This window comes from Schistocerca piceifrons, chromosome 7 (genome assembly GCF_021461385.2).
Source record: "Schistocerca piceifrons isolate TAMUIC-IGC-003096 chromosome 7, iqSchPice1.1, whole genome shotgun sequence".
NCBI lineage: Eukaryota > Metazoa > Arthropoda > Insecta > Orthoptera > Acrididae > Schistocerca > Schistocerca piceifrons.
The window spans coordinates 93,779,155-93,798,121 of record NC_060144.1 but is presented as its reverse complement, the minus strand read 5'-3'; the positions used below and the strand labels follow the sequence as shown (position 1 = coordinate 93,798,121).

General features: G+C 47.2%; 6 non-coding genes across 6 annotated transcripts; all 6 read left to right on the top strand.

Annotated features, from left to right (window-relative positions):
- Window positions 1-8,363: 8,363 nt before the first annotated feature.
- Window positions 8,364-8,447, top strand: Trnal-uaa. The gene has a single exon. It is a non-coding gene; the product is annotated as a tRNA-Leu (tRNA).
- Window positions 8,448-10,226: 1,779 nt separating this feature from the next.
- Trnal-uaa lies at window positions 10,227-10,310 on the top strand. The gene has a single exon. It is a non-coding gene; the product is annotated as a tRNA-Leu (tRNA).
- A 1,779-nt stretch (window positions 10,311-12,089) lies between these two features.
- Trnal-uaa lies at window positions 12,090-12,173 on the top strand. The gene has a single exon. It is a non-coding gene; the product is annotated as a tRNA-Leu (tRNA).
- A 1,779-nt stretch (window positions 12,174-13,952) lies between these two features.
- Trnal-uaa lies at window positions 13,953-14,036 on the top strand. Its single transcript has one exon. It is a non-coding gene; the product is annotated as a tRNA-Leu (tRNA).
- A 1,779-nt stretch (window positions 14,037-15,815) lies between these two features.
- On the top strand, window positions 15,816-15,899 carry Trnal-uaa. The gene has a single exon. It is a non-coding gene; the product is annotated as a tRNA-Leu (tRNA).
- A 1,779-nt stretch (window positions 15,900-17,678) lies between these two features.
- Window positions 17,679-17,762, top strand: Trnal-uaa. The gene has a single exon. It is a non-coding gene; the product is annotated as a tRNA-Leu (tRNA).
- The last annotated feature ends 1,205 nt before the right edge of the window (window positions 17,763-18,967 follow it).

Here is an 18,967-nt window from a genome sequence, read left to right as displayed (position 1 = left end):
CTTCGAACCCGGATCAGCTACTTGGGAAGCAACCATGCTGACCGACACACCACCACCGCCTTCTGCTACGCGCTGCTTGCTCCGTGATGTGTCGCCTTCCCTCCTGGCGCCAGAGGCCGAAGGCAATCTCGCTGTAGGCGCTCAACGCCGAGTGGAAGGCGAGCACATCTGAACCCGTTTTCCTGGTGCTGCTAGGGCCATATACTGAAACTGAGCGCAGAACTAACTTTTACTGAAGAATCTGCCCTCTAATGCACATCAGGGCGAACACGAAATTTCTAATATGAAGTACTCACTGACGATCCAAAGACGCTTCAGTATGTACGCGTCGGTACCACCGGGGCAGTGCCTAAGTATTGTAAAGTGAAGGTCGACAGTTTGAGCCTCACAGGAAGTATTTCATTGGCTTCCCACGAGTGCGTTATGCACAGCGTGGCTGTTGCTAGGAAACGGCCTTATTTGCCGTTGGCTAATATCTAGTTTTCTTTGCATCAATGTGAAAATGTTCCTATTACTAAATACAGTTTTGCTAGTTACAGTTCAAACTAGAAACGACGGAAGAAAGCGGTCCAACGCGCCACATTCGTTCCCGAAGGGGAGGGTGCATTTCCTACGCCACGTCTGACATAGCGTCTTAAATTTTCTAAAACTGACATAATTCCATCCTACCGAAAAAAGAAACAGATTTCGCGGTGAGGTTCTTGCTAGAGATGGAAGTCTCTGGAGCTCTTACCTCGCACGTCAGATTGGCCGAGCGGTAATTGCACAGTTCCGTTTCAGCCGCGCTCGCGAGTGGCCGCTGTTAACTGTTGCGCTGCGCTTCAGTGTTTACATCGCTGTACTTGTGCTTCGCCGAGTGCCGTCTGTCCGTTAATCTCCGTGTTCGTTCCTGTTCCTTGTGATCTGATCGCTCTTTCTGGTCTTGCTGCTGCTACTTGGAATTTCGGTTGTTTAACCGAAATTGCTTCGCTGGATTAACCATGGCTACAAACCTCAGGAAGAATACTCTGGTATTTGCTTTTGACAAAGAATCCCGTCCTGTTCAGCCGACATCCCTGGAAATTGATGACTGGATTACACAGGTAATTGGTCTAAATTCTGAAACCGTTCATACCTGGCAACTGGATCAGGAAAAATACTGTGTTTTTGTCAAGTTAATCAGTGCTTCGACTGTTGATAAAGTGTTACGAAAGTGGGGCTATGAAGTAGATTTTGTGCATAGAAATGGTTATAAAAGTAAGGTTTCCATCTATAGAGCGGACATTCATTACAAAACCGTTCGTGTCTTGAATCTCCCCATTGAAATTGAAAATGATAAGATTAAGGAAGCTCTTTCAAACTACGGAGACGTTAAATCAATTGCAAATGAAAGATGGTCGCCTCGCTTTAAACTGCAGTGTTTTAACGGGGTCCGCTGTGTAGAGATGGACGTTAAGACGAATATTCCGTCTCACATAACTGTTTGTGGGTATAAGGCACAAATTGTTTATACAGGTCAGGAAGCTACATGTCATATATGTAACGAAACCGGCCACTTCAGACAGGAATGTCCGCGGCGAACTGTTGTGCTTAAAAGTAATTTGATACAGCGTCAGAAGCTTACCTTAAATGATCTGTTACCAAAGAATAGCCCGGAACAACTGGTTGAGGATGTTTACGCAGCGGGACAAGCTGATGTCTCCCTTCACGATAACAGTCAATTTCCCCCGTTAACAACAAAAGGAAACCCCGTTGCCACTACTCGTGAAACTGAAATGCAACCGAAAAAACGACCTCTGGAGCTAACTGATAGTTGCTCAGAGGACGAGCTGTCTTGTCCCACTCCCTCACTTCGCAAGCAAAAACAGTGCGATGAGAAGGCAGAGGAACCTGATGGCAAAATGCGAATGGAAACTAATGAACAGAAAGATAATACACATACGGTACCAGAAAATGAAAGGGGTGTAAGTAGCATTAATTTGCAAGAAACAACAGGTGCAGTAGCCGATTGCAAAGATCAGAATCTATCTGTTAATAAACAACTTCAGGGAGAGGATGCAAAACTGCAGTCTCCATTTGTTTCCCTCGATCAGAAAGTGAGTGAAATTAATAAAGAACGAGGAAGTGGTGGCCAAACTGAAATCACGGTCAACACCTCAGGGCAGGCGCCGGCAACCGAAATTGCGAAAGCGTCTGCTGCTGCTCCAGATAAGCCGCGAAGTAAAATACCGACGCAACCAAATGAGAATGTAGCTCGTAACCAAGGGAAGGGAAAATCCAGTAGGGGCGACCCAAGCCCAAAGAATGTTCAGTCCGAAACGGTCGTACACGAATCACTGGAGGAAAAATCAGAAAGTTTACCAGGAAATCAGTCTGCTTGCGGCACAAGAGAAAACATCAGAAGTAGAAAAAAACGGGACAGTAACTAATAAACTGATTGAAGTGTTATTCCATGTTCAGCCTTCCGAGAAAACTGTTACAGCTTAACTGAACCCTGAACCACAGTAAACTAAATTAGTTCAACAAAACAACTACATAGTGACAGCACAATGACGCAATCTTATTCTGTCACCACTATAAACATAAATAAAATCACGACCGGTTTGAAATTATCGGCCCTTAAGGAATTTTTGTACGAATCCGCGACTGATATTGCCCTGTTACAAGAAGTTCTAATTTCAGATTTGGTAATTCCCGGTTTTGTCAGTTACATAAATGTGTCTCCCGAAACAAGTGTTGGAACAGCTATTTTGGTAAGGGAAGGGATTACAGTAAGCGAGTTGGAACGACTGGAATCCGGAAGGGGAATAGGACTAAACATCTATGATGTGACTATCATCAACTTGTACGCCCCTTCAGGAAGTTCTCATCGAGCTGACAGGGCACGTTTCTTCAAAGATGACCTGATATACTTGTTAAGGAAATCACCAAGACAGTTATTACTTGGAGGTGATTTTAATTGTGTTTTAAATCGAAAAGATCAGTTACCTAATTTTAATTTCTCAAGTGAACTAAAACAATTAGTTACTGGTTTAGAATTAAAGGATATATGGGAAATCAAATACCCCTCCTCTGTTGAGTTCACTTATGTCACGGCAACATCACGTAGCAGGATTGATAGACTATATATTTCTAAAAATCTTGTAACTTCCGTGACAAAAGTAGAAACCGTTCCTACGTACTTTTCAGACCATTCAAGTGTCTTAGCTTGCATAAATCTAACAAGACAGCCGGTTCGCCGATTCAAGAATCAGTGGAATTTGAACACTTCCTTGTTAGTTAATCATGATTTAGAAGATCTGATTAAAGAAACATGGGCAATATGCCTGCGAGCCCGTAGTAGATATGCCACTGCTATTGACTGGTGGGTTAAAATGGCAAAGCCAAAGTTGAGGAAAGTTCTTATTCAATACAGTGCCCAGAGCGCAAGGGAAATGAAATGCACTATAGAGTATTACTATTCTGTTTTGAGAGATCTATATGATCAAGTCTCAGCAGGTTCCTCACTTCGGATAGCAGACATAAAAAAAGTCAAAGCCAAGTTACTTAATATCAAGAGAAGTCAAATGGAAGGGTTGAAGATAAAATCGAAGGCAAATTCGGTGTCAGCAGATGAAACTACTTCCCTATATCATTTAGTGAAGCATACGAAAAACGGGAGAAGGACTTTTATTGAAGAAATTCGAACAAAACACGGCACGATTCTCAGAACCCAGCAGGATATCATGGACGAGATTTATCGCTATTATTGCGAGCTATATTCTGTACATCAAAGTAGTGATACTTCCTTGGAAGAATTCCTTGACATCATAGCCCCACAGCTGACAGAAGATGACAACGAAAATTTTCTCGAGGTTGTCAGTGAAGAAGACGTGTATGAGACTCTGTGCGCCTCGCCACCAAAAAAATCCCCAGGACCGGATGGTCTGCCAGCAGAGTTTTACATCCGTTACTGGCCAATAGTAGGTGCGAAAATTACGGACATTGTAAATGAGGTTATTCAGGGTAAAATGATTCCGGCTGAGTTTAAGGAGAGTAAAATTGTTCTGGTGCCAAAAAATAATGGAAACAAAGATTTAAATAATTTTCGTCCAATTTCACTGCTGAATTCTGATTATAAATTAATAGCTAGAATAATAAACAAGAGAATTTCATGCCTTACAGATAAAATTATTAGTCAACATCAGAACTGTGCGCAAGGCAGAACCATTTTTCAAAATCTAGCGGAATTCAGGGATATCATTGCAATAACTTCTGTAACAAACATAAAGTGTGCTTTATTGTTTTTAGATTTTTATAAGGCGTTCGATGTAGTTAACCATGAATATCTTCTACAAACATTGAAGAAAATAGGTTTCAACGATAGGGTTATCCAGTTGATTAAGAACATAGCAACTGGAATAAATGCTAAAATAGCGGTGAATTGTCAACAATCCAGGCCGATGCAAATACAACGAGGTGTTCCTCAAGGAAGTCCTCTGTCCATGTCGCTCTTCGCAATTTCGCTGGAACCTTTCCTCCGACACGTCCATGCTACATTAAAAGGCTTAACATTATCAGGAAACAAAACAGTTATAAGAGCCTATGCTGACGATATAGGGGTCATTATAAGGAATAATGACGAGGTAACCACGCTAGCAAAAGTGATTGATTCGTACTGTAGAGCATCTGGAGCCAATGCAAACGGAAAAAAAAGTAAGATGTTAAATCTCAGAGGTTTTGCTAATATCAACGTCGAGTGGGCAAAATTAGTCGGACAACATAAAACACTTGGGATCACCCTGACAGCATGCCCTATGAAAATGACGGCTTTAAATTGGAAAGTTGCAGCAGATAAAGTGCAAGGAGCCATTGTAGAGAATTTAACTCGATATATGAACCAAGTTCAACGAACACAGTATATCAACTCATGCATCCTTGCTAAGGCTTATTATACTGCCCAGCTGTTTCCAATACCGAGAATGATAGCGAGAAGAATAATGTCCAAAATCACAAAATTTTTGTGGAGAGGTGAAGTGTTCAGAGTACCTGCTGAAGTAGCCACTTTAGATCCTAAAAATGGTGGACTAGGATTAACTGACATAACGGATAAAGCCTCTGCTCTTTTTATCAAAAGGCAAGTTAATTTAATAAGAGACTCGCGAGAAAGCATAACCAGCCAACTTTTCGAGATCATTAAACCTCCAAGCCTGCTTCCCCCGATTGACGTGCAGAATATCAACAGTCGCTTACAGCACGTGAGGATTTTCTATGTTGAGTTTAGTTATGTCAGTGTCGAACTCAGGCAGTCCCGACACTTAACATCGAGAGCCATAATGCGGGAACGAAAGAAAAGCGAAGGAAGAAACAAAATAGAACGACAGTTTCCAAACATTGAGTGGACTGAGATTTGGAAGAACATTAGTTCTAATGTGCTCACGTCTAACATAAAAACGTCATGGTACAAGACAGTTAACAACATAGTTAGCACCAATGAAAGACTGCACGCAATCGGACTCTGTGAAACAAATTTATGTCAACAATGCCATCTAGTTGACACAGTAATTCATAGATATACTTGCAGTGGTCACATGAATAGTTGGAAGTGGATCCGGGAGCAAATAGCTCTGATTACAAGAACATCCCCTGAGTATATATCGCTGTCATTGATAAACAGGCCTGAAGCACGCTATTTCCCAGAAGCAAAAAATAACGCTGTGTACTGGTTGCTGGGAAATTTTGTTAACTACGTCCTTAACAAATTAGGATCCGATAGCATCATAGAGTTCAAGGTACACATGCTGTGTGAGTTCCACAAAATTAGAAGCTATTCGAATCACAAGAAAAAGTTCGGTAATATGCTAAAAATTGTATTTGAAAGAATGGGCATTGGTTAATATAAAAAAGAAGACTGTGTTGACAGTGATGTATTATAGTTACCTTAAGGATACTATTTAAGATTTTACAGTATATTTATTATGTGTGCTTTCTCTACTTCAGAGAGTAGTTTTTTGAAATTTATAAGCTAATGTACAGAACTTATGTGACATTGAGATTGTGTGTCTAATAGTGCCAAACACAAAACATGAAAGGTGCATTATTGGCTTATACTAGAAATTTGGAAACAGACAGTTTTTTATAGAAATTTCCTTATCGATTGGTTAAAACCATAAGATTCTATCCGATAAATGTAATATTCAATGGCTGGCACATTGCCCTGTTCATTTTTGCAGTGAAAGACTGATTATATAGATCTGATCACTTGAAATACTTAGATTCAATTAATGTCCAGAAAGTGTAGTTGGAAGGCTAGTCAACTTTATTATATATCTCCTTTCCGCCATTCTCAAGTATTTATGTTTAATTTAATTCTTTCTGGTGATTTAGTCAGTAACACAATCTTCTGCTGTCTTTCCTTAATGTCAGCGCAATTGAAATGATCAAACCGCTTTGTTTACATAACTTCATGTATGTATAACTTAGTATGTATTTGCAATGTGTAACATTGTTTTTTTTAATAAACGTTTTATATATATATAAAAAAAAAAAAAAAAAAGCGGTCTAAGGCGCCAGATTTAAGCTCTGGTTCCCGTAAGGGAGCGTGGGTTCGAACCCCACATCTGACAATGCATTTTAAACATTCTGAAACTAACATACTCCCGTGATCTTACAGAACAAGTAAATTATGCAGAAACACGCGAAGCAGATTTTACTAGAGACGACAGTGACAGCCCGAGCGGTCGAAAAGAAATAGCGGAACATACTTTTCCCGCGTCGAGGTTTAGCTCTTCTTACGGACGTTTCCGTTGTTGTTGTGCTGTGGCTCTGGGTTCCAAGCGACAGCGAGAAAACCTCAACAGCAACGCATACGTGTTTAAAGGAATCGTAAGGCCTTAATAAAGATAGATGAAACGATGGCTCAGGTGCTGGAGATGTGAAGCGGCCGTATTGTGTGGGTAGTAAGCTCACTAAGTTAGTGTGTCATGCTAACAACGGGAAGGCTATGGGTTAGATCCCACCAAGGGCTATCCCATATTGCTTCCCTAAAAGGCAGCGCGAGAGACTGCCAGGCAAATCCCAAGTGATCTGTACAAGGACTAAGATGTCCGCACGTCTGGAAACGTTCTCGCCGACTTGTGTGCCACGCTGACGACACGGGTTCTCGTCCGATCACCGAAGTTAAGCAGCGTTTTTGCGTGCTTAGTACACGGCTCGGTGGCTAACTAGGAAGTCTGCGTGCTGTTGGATTCTTTAATTTTGCCTTTTCCCTTAGTTTTCGGTGTTGCTGCGCGGTAATGATACGGTTCAGCACGCTGACCCCTCTCTTGCCTCTCGGGACCCAAATTCGCGAACCTGCGGCCACAGTCAAATGAAAGGGTCCGTTGCGCGTTTGTCGAGTTGGTCTCTCCCAGTCGTTTCTAGCGCCTGTCCTCTACATATACGCCCATTTGCAAGCGTCAGCTTTCGCGTCAGCCGAGCAAAGTCGGGACAAGTCGACACATGGGGACACACGATGCTGTGAATCGCAATCCGCACTAGCCTACGCGGAGCTGGACGAGGGGCGAAGGAAAACCATTCGTAACACGACAGTTCGGAAATTCGACGATCGCGAGCGTTGGAAACACTCTCCTGAGTAAAGAAGACAACTTGCGTGCGGTGTCCGGGCTTCGAACCCGGATCAGCTACTTGGGAAGCAACCATGCTGACCGACACACCACCACCGCCTTCTGCTACGCGCTGCTTGCTCCGTGATGTGTCGCCTTCCCTCCTGGCGCCAGAGGCCGAAGGCAATCTCGCTGTAGGCGCTCAACGCCGAGTGGAAGGCGAGCACATCTGAACCCGTTTTCCTGGTGCTGCTAGGGCCATATACTGAAACTGAGCGCAGAACTAACTTTTACTGAAGAATCTGCCCTTTAATGCACATCAGGGCGAACACGAAATTTCTAATATGAAGTACTCACTGACGATCCAAAGACGCTTCAGTATGTACGCGTCGGTACCACCGGGGCAGTGCCTAAGTATTGTAAAGTGAAGGTCGACAGTTTGAGCCTCACAGGAAGTATTTCATTGGCTTCCCACGAGTGCGTTATGCACAGCGTGGCTGTTGCTAGGAAACGGCCTTATTTGCCGTTGGCTAATATCTAGTTTTCTTTGCATCAATGTGAAAATGTTCCTATTACTAAATACAGTTTTGCTAGTTACAGTTCAAACTAGAAACGACGGAAGAAAGCGGTCCAACGCGCCACATTCGTTCCCGAAGGGGAGGGTGCATTTCCTACGCCACGTCTGACATAGCGTCTTAAATTTTCTAAAACTGACATAATTCCATCCTACCGAAAAAAGAAACAGATTTCGCAGTGAGGTTCTTGCTAGAGATGGAAGGCTCTGGAGCTCTTGCCTCGCACGTCACATTGGCCGAGCGGTCTAAGGCGCCAGTTTTAAGCTCTGGTTCCCGTAAGGGAGCGTGGGTTCGAACCCCACATCTGACAATGCATTTTAAACATTCTGAAACTAACATACTCCCGTGATCTTACAGAACAAGTAAATTATGCAGAAACACGCGAAGCAGATTTTACTAGAGACGACAGTGACAGCCCGAGCGGTCGAAAAGAAATAGCGGAACATACTTTTCCCGCGTCGAGGTTTAGCTCTTCTTACGGACGTTTCCGTTGTTGTTGTGCTGTGGCTCTGGGTTCCAAGCGACAGCGAGAAAACCTCAACAGCAACGCATACGTGTTTAAAGGAATCGTAAGGCCTTAATAAAGATAGATGAAACGGTGGCTCAGGTGCTGGAGATGTGAAGCGGCCGTATTGTGTGGGTAGTAAGCTCACTAAGTTAGTGTGTCATGCTAACAACGGGAAGGCTATGGGTTAGATCCCACCAAGGGCTATCCCATATTGCTTCCCTAAAAGGCAGCGCGAGAGACTGCCAGGCAAATCCCAAGTGATCTGTACAAGGACTAAGATGTCCGCACGTCTGGAAACGTTCTCGCCGACTTGTGTGCCACGCTGACGACACGGGTTCTCGTCCGATCACCGAAGTTAAGCAGCGTTTTTGCGTGCTTAGTACACGGCTCGGTGGCTAACTAGGAAGTCTGCGTGCTGTTGGATTCTTTAATTTTGCCTTTTCCCTTAGTTTTCGGTGTTGCTGCGCGGTAATGATACGGTTCAGCACGCTGACCCCTCTCTTGCCTCTCGGGACCCAAATTCGCGAACCTGCGGCCACAGTCAAATGAAAGGGTCCGTTGCGCGTTTGTCGAGTTGGTCTCTCCCAGTCGTTTCTAGCGCCTGTCCTCTACATATACGCCCATTTGCAAGCGTCAGCTTTCGCGTCAGCCGAGCAAAGTCGGGACAAGTCGACACATGGGGACACACGATGCTGTGAATCGCAATCCGCACTAGCCTACGCGGAGCTGGACGAGGGGCGAAGGAAAACCATTCGTAACACGACAGTTCGGAAATTCGACGATCGCGAGCGTTGGAAACACTCTCCTGAGTAAAGAAGACAACTTGCGTGCGGTGTCCGGGCTTCGAACCCGGATCAGCTACTTGGGAAGCAACCATGCTGACCGACACACCACCACCGCCTTCTGCTACGCGCTGCTTGCTCCGTGATGTGTCGCCTTCCCTCCTGGCGCCAGAGGCCGAAGGCAATCTCGCTGTAGGCGCTCAACGCCGAGTGGAAGGCGAGCACATCTGAACCCGTTTTCCTGGTGCTGCTAGGGCCATATACTGAAACTGAGCGCAGAACTAACTTTTACTGAAGAATCTGCCCTTTAATGCACATCAGGGCGAACACGAAATTTCTAATATGAAGTACTCACTGACGATCCAAAGACGCTTCAGTATGTACGCGTCGGTACCACCGGGGCAGTGCCTAAGTATTGTAAAGTGAAGGTCGACAGTTTGAGCCTCACAGGAAGTATTTCATTGGCTTCCCACGAGTGCGTTATGCACAGCGTGGCTGTTGCTAGGAAACGGCCTTATTTGCCGTTGGCTAATATCTAGTTTTCTTTGCATCAATGTGAAAATGTTCCTATTACTAAATACAGTTTTGCTAGTTACAGTTCAAACTAGAAACGACGGAAGAAAGCGGTCCAACGCGCCACATTCGTTCCCGAAGGGGAGGGTGCATTTCCTACGCCACGTCTGACATAGCGTCTTAAATTTTCTAAAACTGACATAATTCCATCCTACCGAAAAAAGAAACAGATTTCGCAGTGAGGTTCTTGCTAGAGATGGAAGGCTCTGGAGCTCTTGCCTCGCACGTCACATTGGCCGAGCGGTCTAAGGCGCCAGTTTTAAGCTCTGGTTCCCGTAAGGGAGCGTGGGTTCGAACCCCACATCTGACAATGCATTTTAAACATTCTGAAACTAACATACTCCCGTGATCTTACAGAACAAGTAAATTATGCAGAAACACGCGAAGCAGATTTTACTAGAGACGACAGTGACAGCCCGAGCGGTCGAAAAGAAATAGCGGAACATACTTTTCCCGCGTCGAGGTTTAGCTCTTCTTACGGACGTTTCCGTTGTTGTTGTGCTGTGGCTCTGGGTTCCAAGCGACAGCGAGAAAACCTCAACAGCAACGCATACGTGTTTAAAGGAATCGTAAGGCCTTAATAAAGATAGATGAAACGGTGGCTCAGGTGCTGGAGATGTGAAGCGGCCGTATTGTGTGGGTAGTAAGCTCACTAAGTTAGTGTGTCATGCTAACAACGGGAAGGCTATGGGTTAGATCCCACCAAGGGCTATCCCATATTGCTTCCCTAAAAGGCAGCGCGAGAGACTGCCAGGCAAATCCCAAGTGATCTGTACAAGGACTAAGATGTCCGCACGTCTGGAAACGTTCTCGCCGACTTGTGTGCCACGCTGACGACACGGGTTCTCGTCCGATCACCGAAGTTAAGCAGCGTTTTTGCGTGCTTAGTACACGGCTCGGTGGCTAACTAGGAAGTCTGCGTGCTGTTGGATTCTTTAATTTTGCCTTTTCCCTTAGTTTTCGGTGTTGCTGCGCGGTAATGATACGGTTCAGCACGCTGACCCCTCTCTTGCCTCTCGGGACCCAAATTCGCGAACCTGCGGCCACAGTCAAATGAAAGGGTCCGTTGCGCGTTTGTCGAGTTGGTCTCTCCCAGTCGTTTCTAGCGCCTGTCCTCTACATATACGCCCATTTGCAAGCGTCAGCTTTCGCGTCAGCCGAGCAAAGTCGGGACAAGTCGACACATGGGGACACACGATGCTGTGAATCGCAATCCGCACTAGCCTACGCGGAGCTGGACGAGGGGCGAAGGAAAACCATTCGTAACACGACAGTTCGGAAATTCGACGATCGCGAGCGTTGGAAACACTCTCCTGAGTAAAGAAGACAACTTGCGTGCGGTGTCCGGGCTTCGAACCCGGATCAGCTACTTGGGAAGCAACCATGCTGACCGACACACCACCACCGCCTTCTGCTACGCGCTGCTTGCTCCGTGATGTGTCGCCTTCCCTCCTGGCGCCAGAGGCCGAAGGCAATCTCGCTGTAGGCGCTCAACGCCGAGTGGAAGGCGAGCACATCTGAACCCGTTTTCCTGGTGCTGCTAGGGCCATATACTGAAACTGAGCGCAGAACTAACTTTTACTGAAGAATCTGCCCTTTAATGCACATCAGGGCGAACACGAAATTTCTAATATGAAGTACTCACTGACGATCCAAAGACGCTTCAGTATGTACGCGTCGGTACCACCGGGGCAGTGCCTAAGTATTGTAAAGTGAAGGTCGACAGTTTGAGCCTCACAGGAAGTATTTCATTGGCTTCCCACGAGTGCGTTATGCACAGCGTGGCTGTTGCTAGGAAACGGCCTTATTTGCCGTTGGCTAATATCTAGTTTTCTTTGCATCAATGTGAAAATGTTCCTATTACTAAATACAGTTTTGCTAGTTACAGTTCAAACTAGAAACGACGGAAGAAAGCGGTCCAACGCGCCACATTCGTTCCCGAAGGGGAGGGTGCATTTCCTACGCCACGTCTGACATAGCGTCTTAAATTTTCTAAAACTGACATAATTCCATCCTACCGAAAAAAGAAACAGATTTCGCAGTGAGGTTCTTGCTAGAGATGGAAGGCTCTGGAGCTCTTGCCTCGCACGTCAGATTGGCCGAGCGGTCTAAGGCGCCAGTTTTAAGCTCTGGTTCCCGTAAGGGAGCGTGGGTTCGAACCCCACATCTGACAATGCATTTTAAACATTCTGAAACTAACATACTCCCGTGATCTTACAGAACAAGTAAATTATGCAGAAACACGCGAAGCAGATTTTACTAGAGACGACAGTGACAGCCCGAGCGGTCGAAAAGAAATAGCGGAACATACTTTTCCCGCGTCGAGGTTTAGCTCTTCTTACGGACGTTTCCGTTGTTGTTGTGCTGTGGCTCTGGGTTCCAAGCGACAGCGAGAAAACCTCAACAGCAACGCATACGTGTTTAAAGGAATCGTAAGGCCTTAATAAAGATAGATGAAACGGTGGCTCAGGTGCTGGAGATGTGAAGCGGCCGTATTGTGTGGGTAGTAAGCTCACTAAGTTAGTGTGTCATGCTAACAACGGGAAGGCTATGGGTTAGATCCCACCAAGGGCTATCCCATATTGCTTCCCTAAAAGGCAGCGCGAGAGACTGCCAGGCAAATCCCAAGTGATCTGTACAAGGACTAAGATGTCCGCACGTCTGGAAACGTTCTCGCCGACTTGTGTGCCACGCTGACGACACGGGTTCTCGTCCGATCACCGAAGTTAAGCAGCGTTTTTGCGTGCTTAGTACACGGCTCGGTGGCTAACTAGGAAGTCTGCGTGCTGTTGGATTCTTTAATTTTGCCTTTTCCCTTAGTTTTCGGTGTTGCTGCGCGGTAATGATACGGTTCAGCACGCTGACCCCTCTCTTGCCTCTCGGGACCCAAATTCGCGAACCTGCGGCCACAGTCAAATGAAAGGGTCCGTTGCGCGTTTGTCGAGTTGGTCTCTCCCAGTCGTTTCTAGCGCCTGTCCTCTACATATACGCCCATTTGCAAGCGTCAGCTTTCGCGTCAGCCGAGCAAAGTCGGGACAAGTCGACACATGGGGACACACGATGCTGTGAATCGCAATCCGCACTAGCCTACGCGGAGCTGGACGAGGGGCGAAGGAAAACCATTCGTAACACGACAGTTCGGAAATTCGACGATCGCGAGCGTTGGAAACACTCTCCTGAGTAAAGAAGACAACTTGCGTGCGGTGTCCGGGCTTCGAACCCGGATCAGCTACTTGGGAAGCAACCATGCTGACCGACACACCACCACCGCCTTCTGCTACGCGCTGCTTGCTCCGTGATGTGTCGCCTTCCCTCCTGGCGCCAGAGGCCGAAGGCAATCTCGCTGTAGGCGCTCAACGCCGAGTGGAAGGCGAGCACATCTGAACCCGTTTTCCTGGTGCTGCTAGGGCCATATACTGAAACTGAGCGCAGAACTAACTTTTACTGAAGAATCTGCCCTTTAATGCACATCAGGGCGAACACGAAATTTCTAATATGAAGTACTCACTGACGATCCAAAGACGCTTCAGTATGTACGCGTCGGTACCACCGGGGCAGTGCCTAAGTATTGTAAAGTGAAGGTCGACAGTTTGAGCCTCACAGGAAGTATTTCATTGGCTTCCCACGAGTGCGTTATGCACAGCGTGGCTGTTGCTAGGAAACGGCCTTATTTGCCGTTGGCTAATATCTAGTTTTCTTTGCATCAATGTGAAAATGTTCCTATTACTAAATACAGTTTTGCTAGTTACAGTTCAAACTAGAAACGACGGAAGAAAGCGGTCCAACGCGCCACATTCGTTCCCGAAGGGGAGGGTGCATTTCCTACGCCACGTCTGACATAGCGTCTTAAATTTTCTAAAACTGACATAATTCCATCCTACCGAAAAAAGAAACAGATTTCGCAGTGAGGTTCTTGCTAGAGATGGAAGGCTCTGGAGCTCTTGCCTCGCACGTCACATTGGCCGAGCGGTCTAAGGCGCCAGTTTTAAGCTCTGGTTCCCGTAAGGGAGCGTGGGTTCGAACCCCACATCTGACAATGCATTTTAAACATTCTGAAACTAACATACTCCCGTGATCTTACAGAACAAGTAAATTATGCAGAAACACGCGAAGCAGATTTTACTAGAGACGACAGTGACAGCCCGAGCGGTCGAAAAGAAATAGCGGAACATACTTTTCCCGCGTCGAGGTTTAGCTCTTCTTACGGACGTTTCCGTTGTTGTTGTGCTGTGGCTCTGGGTTCCAAGCGACAGCGAGAAAACCTCAACAGCAACGCATACGTGTTTAAAGGAATCGTAAGGCCTTAATAAAGATAGATGAAACGGTGGCTCAGGTGCTGGAGATGTGAAGCGGCCGTATTGTGTGGGTAGTAAGCTCACTAAGTTAGTGTGTCATGCTAACAACGGGAAGGCTATGGGTTAGATCCCACCAAGGGCTATCCCATATTGCTTCCCTAAAAGGCAGCGCGAGAGACTGCCAGGCAAATCCCAAGTGATCTGTACAAGGACTAAGATGTCCGCACGTCTGGAAACGTTCTCGCCGACTTGTGTGCCACGCTGACGACACGGGTTCTCGTCCGATCACCGAAGTTAAGCAGCGTTTTTGCGTGCTTAGTACACGGCTCGGTGGCTAACTAGGAAGTCTGCGTGCTGTTGGATTCTTTAATTTTGCCTTTTCCCTTAGTTTTCGGTGTTGCTGCGCGGTAATGATACGGTTCAGCACGCTGACCCCTCTCTTGCCTCTCGGGACCCAAATTCGCGAACCTGCGGCCACAGTCAAATGAAAGGGTCCGTTGCGCGTTTGTCGAGTTGGTCTCTCCCAGTCGTTTCTAGCGCCTGTCCTCTACATATACGCCCATTTGCAAGCGTCAGCTTTCGCGTCAGCCGAGCAAAGTCGGGACAAGTCGACACATGGGGACACACGATGCTGTGAATCGCAATCCGCACTAGCCTACGCGGAGCTGGACGAGGGGCGAAGGAAAACCATTCGTAACACGACAGTTCGGAAATTCGACGATCGCGAGCGTTGGAAACACTCTCCTGAGTAAAGAAGACAACTTGCGTGCGGTGTCCGGGCTTCGAACCCGGATCAGCTACTTGGGAAGCAACCATGCTGACCGACACACCACCACCGCCTTCTGCTACGCGCTGCTTGCTCCGTGATGCGTCGCCTTCCCTCCTGGCGCCAGAGGCCGAAGGCAATCTCGCTGTAGGCGCTCAACGCCGAGTGGAAGGCGAGCACATCTGAACCCGTTTTCCTGGTGCTGCTAGGGCCATATACTGAAACTGAGCGCAGAACTAACTTTTACTGAAGAATCTGCCCTTTAATGCACATCAGGGCGAACACGAAATTTCTAATATGAAGTACTCACTGACGATCCAAAGACGCTTCAGTATGTACGCGTCGGTACCACCGGGGCAGTGCCTAAGTATTGTAAAGTGAAGGTCGACAGTTTGAGCCTCACAGGAAGTATTTCATTGGCTTCCCACGAGTGCGTTATGCACAGCGTGGCTGTTGCTAGGAAACGGCCTTATTTGCCGTTGGCTAATATCTAGTTTTCTTTGCATCAATGTGAAAATGTTCCTATTACTAAATACAGTTTTGCTAGTTACAGTTCAAACTAGAAACGACGGAAGAAAGCGGTCCAACGCGCCACATTCGTTCCCGAAGGGGAGGGTGCATTTCCTACGCCACGTCTGACATAGCGTCTTAAATTTTCTAAAACTGACATAATTCCATCCTACCGAAAAAAGAAACAGATTTCGCAGTGAGGTTCTTGCTAGAGATGGAAGGCTCTGGAGCTCTTGCCTCGCACGTCACATTGGCCGAGCGGTCTAAGGCGCCAGTTTTAAGCTCTGGTTCCCGTAAGGGAGCGTGGGTTCGAACCCCACATCTGACAATGCATTTTAAACATTCTGAAACTAACATACTCCCGTGATCTTACAGAACAAGTAAATTATGCAGAAACACGCGAAGCAGATTTTACTAGAGACGACAGTGACAGCCCGAGCGGTCGAAAAGAAATAGCGGAACATACTTTTCCCGCGTCGAGGTTTAGCTCTTCTTACGGACGTTTCCGTTGTTGTTGTGCTGTGGCTCTGGGTTCCAAGCGACAGCGAGAAAACCTCAACAGCAACGCATACGTGTTTAAAGGAATCGTAAGGCCTTAATAAAGATAGATGAAACGGTGGCTCAGGTGCTGGAGATGTGAAGCGGCCGTATTGTGTGGGTAGTAAGCTCACTAAGTTAGTGTGTCATGCTAACAACGGGAAGGCTATGGGTTAGATCCCACCAAGGGCTATCCCATATTGCTTCCCTAAAAGGCAGCGCGAGAGACTGCCAGGCAAATCCCAAGTGATCTGTACAAGGACTAAGATGTCCGCACGTCTGGAAACGTTCTCGCCGACTTGTGTGCCACGCTGACGACACGGGTTCTCGTCCGATCACCGAAGTTAAGCAGCGTTTTTGCGTGCTTAGTACACGGCTCGGTGGCTAACTAGGAAGTCTGCGTGCTGTTGGATTCTTTAATTTTGCCTTTTCCCTTAGTTTTCGGTGTTGCTGCGCGGTAATGATACGGTTCAGCACGCTGACCCCTCTCTTGCCTCTCGGGACCCAAATTCGCGAACCTGCGGCCACAGTCAAATGAAAGGGTCCGTTGCGCGTTTGTCGAGTTGGTCTCTCCCAGTCGTTTCTAGCGCCTGTCCTCTACATATACGCCCATTTGCAAGCGTCAGCTTTCGCGTCAGCCGAGCAAAGTCGGGACAAGTCGACACATGGGGACACACGATGCTGTGAATCGCAATCCGCACTAGCCTACGCGGAGCTGGACGAGGGGCGAAGGAAAACCATTCGTAACACGACAGTTCGGAAATTCGACGATCGCGAGCGTTGGAAACACTCTCCTGAGTAAAGAAGACAACTTGCGTGCGGTGTCCGGGCTTCGAACCCGGATCAGCTACTTGGGAAGCAACCATGCTGACCGACACACCACCACCGCCTTCTGCTACGCGCTGCTTGCTCCGTGATGTGTCGCCTTCCCTCCTGGCGCCAGAGGCCGAAGGCAATCTCGCTGTAGGCGCTCAACGCCGAGTGGAAGGCGAGCACATCTGAACCCGTTTTCCTGGTGCTGCTAGGGCCATATACTGAAACTGAGCGCAGAACTAACTTTTACTGAAGAATCTGCCCTTTAATGCACATCAGGGCGAACACGAAATTTCTAATATGAAGTACTCACTGACGATCCAAAGACGCTTCAGTATGTACGCGTCGGTACCACCGGGGCAGTGCCTAAGTATTGTAAAGTGAAGGTCGACAGTTTGAGCCTCACAGGAAGTATTTCATTGGCTTCCCACGAGTGCGTTATGCACAGCGTGGCTGTTGCTAGGAAACGGCCTTATTTGCCGTTGGCTAATATCTAGTTTTCTTTGCATCAATGTGAAAATGTTCCTATTACTAAATACAGTTTTGCTAGTTACAGTTCAAACTAGAAACGACGGAAGAAAGCGGTCCAACGCGCCACATTCGTTCCCGAAGGGGAGGGTGCATTTCCTACGCCACGTCTGACATAGCGTCTTAAATTTTCTAAAACTGACATAATTCCATCCTACCGAAAAAAGAAACAGATTTCGCAGTGAGGTTCTTGCTAGAGATGGAAGGCTCTGGAGCTCTTGCCTCGCACGTCAGATTGGCCGAGCGGTCTAAGGCGCCAGTTTTAAGCTCTGGTTCCCGTAAGGGAGCGTGGGTTCGAACCCCACATCTGACAATGCATTTTAAACATTCTGAAACTAACATACTCCCGTGATCTTACAGAACAAGTAAATTATGCAGAAACACGCGAAGCAGATTTTACTAGAGACGACAGTGACAGCCCGAGCGGTCGAAAAGAAATAGCGGAACATACTTTTCCCGCGTCGAGGTTTAGCTCTTCTTACGGACGTTTCCGTTGTTGTTGTGCTGTGGCTCTGGGTTCCAAGCGACAGCGAGAAAACCTCAACAGCAACGCATACGTGTTTAAAGGAATCGTAAGGCCTTAATAAAGATAGATGAAACGGTGGCTCAGGTGCTGGAGATGTGAAGCGGCCGTATTGTGTGGGTAGTAAGCTCACTAAGTTAGTGTGTCATGCTAACAACGGGAAGGCTATGGGTTAGATCCCACCAAGGGCTATCCCATATTGCTTCCCTAAAAGGCAGCGCGAGAGACTGCCAGGCAAATCCCAAGTGATCTGTACAAGGACTAAGATGTCCGCACGTCTGGAAACGTTCTCGCCGACTTGTGTGCCACGCTGACGACACGGGTTCTCGTCCGATCACCGAAGTTAAGCAGCGTTTTTGCGTGCTTAGTACACGGCTCGGTGGCTAACTAGGAAGTCTGCGTGCTGTTGGATTCTTTAATTTTGCCTTTTCCCTTAGTTTTCGGTGTTGCTGCGCGGTAATGATACGGTTCAGCACGCTGACCCCTCTCTTGCCTCTCGGGACCCAAATTCGCGAACCTGCGGCCACAGTCAAATGAAAGGGTCCGTTGCGCGTTTGTCGAGTTGGTCTCTCCCAGTCGTTTCTAGCGCCTGTCCTCTACATATACGCCCATTTGCAAGCGTCAGCTTTCGCGTCAGCCGAGCAAAGTCGGGACAAGTCGACACATGGGGACACACGATGCTGTGAATCGCAATCCGCACTAGCCTACGCGGAGCTGGACGAGGGGCGAAGGAAAACCATTCGTAACACGACAGTTCGGAAATTCGACGATCGCGAGCGTTGGAAACACTCTCCTGAGTAAAGAAGACAACTTGCGTGCGGTGTCCGGGCTTCGAACCCGGATCAGCTACTTGGGAAGCAACCATGCTGACCGACACACCACCACCGCCTTCTGCTACGCGCTGCTTGCTCCGTGATGTGTCGCCTTCCCTCCTGGCGCCAGAGGCCGAAGGCAATCTCGCTGTAGGCGCTCAACGCCGAGTGGAAGGCGAGCAC